Here is a 2,333-nt window from a genome sequence, read left to right on the forward strand (position 1 = left end):
AGCGCTTCCCTGAATCATCGGCATATTCCCTCGAACAGACATCTTTTCCCAGAGGACGTGTTGATAGCCAGCGGCAAGTGCAGATCATGAACATACAGCAGGCCTGTCAGTTCTGGACTGTCTCTTGGACCAGAACGTGTCAGATGAGCCCTCAAAAAGCTTACTTGTCCTAGAAAAGAAGCATTTAATTTGACCCCAAAAGTCCCCATTTGGCAGGACTTTGACGTTGGCATATCGTTCACATGTCAAGGGGGTGGAAGAAGGAGACTCTTCTTCAAAGCCCAATAGAGCGTGACCAAACAAATTGGTATGTGGCTATGGGTACCGGTCACAAATTGAAAATGACCGTCGTTCTCCATGTATCAATTGGAAAAATGTGGAGCTTCAAAGAGAAGTGACGCAAGATCTAGATTCCCTAACAATAATCTCCCTGTCTACCAGCAATAACATTGCCTCTAAGGCTGTATCTGGCAATTCATTAGCAATGTAAAGGTCAAACTGAACGCACATTCTTTGACAATGAGTAATGCTCTCAAAAGTCTGCATTTGAGAACAAAAACGCCCCCATTAAACCTTGCCCTCCAATCATTGTTATCTATTCAAATCAAGGGTCTTGTGGCAAATTGCATAGTGGTCACGCTGTGCTTGGTTGTCACCTGCTAGAGGAATCTTCTTTTCCTCGGCAGAACGGAGATGAACAAGTCTCGGCCGGTTCAGCCTGAATTTGACGTGGGCAAGTGACGTCATTAGTGCCGTGTCCTCAGACAGCCTGTTGATTGGTCATTCCCGGGTGGACTTCTGCCAATCATGACAACGTACGAGTTCCGGGAACATGCCACGTTCAACTGAACCGAGCAGAGGTCGAGGAGTTATGGTGAAGATGAGACACAGAGGGCGCTGAGAAAGGCTCGAAAATAATGGGCGATTTAAGTGGCAGGACGAGTTCGGACTCCGAACAAGAAACTTGAATTCGGGCATGGAGTCCACCAGGACTGGAGAGAAAGCATTTTGAAATTTCGCTAGATGACGTTTCTACATTGGGTAACTTCCTACTAGAGTGCACGAATGTGAAGATAGAAATAATTTCCCACTCTCTCAATAAACGTACATATGAATAAGAGGTAACTAGTGATGAGGTCAAGTCAAATTTCAAATTCAAGGTTGCCAGAAAAAGTGGGAAGTGAAGGCACCCACCTATTCCATTGCAACGCAAAAAAATGAAATGAGAAGCAGCACTAGTTTGACGGAAGAAAAATCAGGGTTTTGTGGATTTTCTAAAATCCAGGCCTGATGGATTCTATGCTTAGGAGAGCATGTTCAGACTTCAGTCTTAATAAAACGCCTTGAGTCCTGATCTGTCACAATAAATTTTCATTCAATATCCCTAAGGATTCTGAAAGTAAAGATCCGTCACCTCAATGCTAACAACATAGGCAATGGAATTGTGAAACAATGAACCCAAAAAAACTCAAGAAGCAGTTTTTCTCCTTCCCAACAAACCAAGTTATCTTGTTGTGTACCAATTCAGACAAACCCTACATTCAAAATGACGTAACATGTCTCAATTAGATTTAAATCTCAACTGTACCTGTGTTTCAACAAATTGAATGGTGGGCAGAAACTATTACATTTACATTACATACATTACATTTCATAAACTTTTTACACAGCCCTCCTCCAGTGTACACTTTACATGCAGTTTTCATTGAAGATTATTTTTTCTCAAAGAAGTGTTTTTTTGCTTCTAAACACTGGCAAAAGACAAGATCTGTAGGCGTCCAAGAACCAGTGAAAAGCTGATATTGTGTTAGAATAAAGCAATGATTTTAATGATCAGCAATGAATTTAATCAACAGCAATTGATTGCATTCATTGTGGCGTTATGGATTTGAATTCTACTGACTAGATCATTTAAGAAGGTATGAACTTGTTTCAAAACTGATTTGAGTTGAAAAACATCCCATTCATGTGAAGTTAGATCAATGCAGGTGAGTCATTACCTCCCTTTGACGAACGGTTTGATTAGACATAAACAGCGCAAAAAATTGATCTTGTACCTAATGTGGAGCCACTGTTTTGGCTCCCAGCCCTAGCTTACACATGTTCTTGATTCCTTGCTTTTCTCTGTCCCATACTTCTTGTTTAATATCTCCATCTTCTCTCTCGGGCTCCTTCATTGTTCAATTTGCTTCCCTCTATTATTCGTAGGGAATACGTAGGCCTTGTTGATCCAGCAGAATCTTTCAAGTCTGACTTGGAAATTGTTTTAAGTAGCATTGCAGATCAACCCTACATTCAAGGACTTCCGCGGTCTGTCAACTGTCAACTCAAAG

Source organism: Tigriopus californicus, chromosome 11 (assembly GCF_007210705.1).
Source record: "Tigriopus californicus strain San Diego chromosome 11, Tcal_SD_v2.1, whole genome shotgun sequence".
Lineage (NCBI taxonomy): Eukaryota > Metazoa > Arthropoda > Copepoda > Harpacticoida > Harpacticidae > Tigriopus > Tigriopus californicus.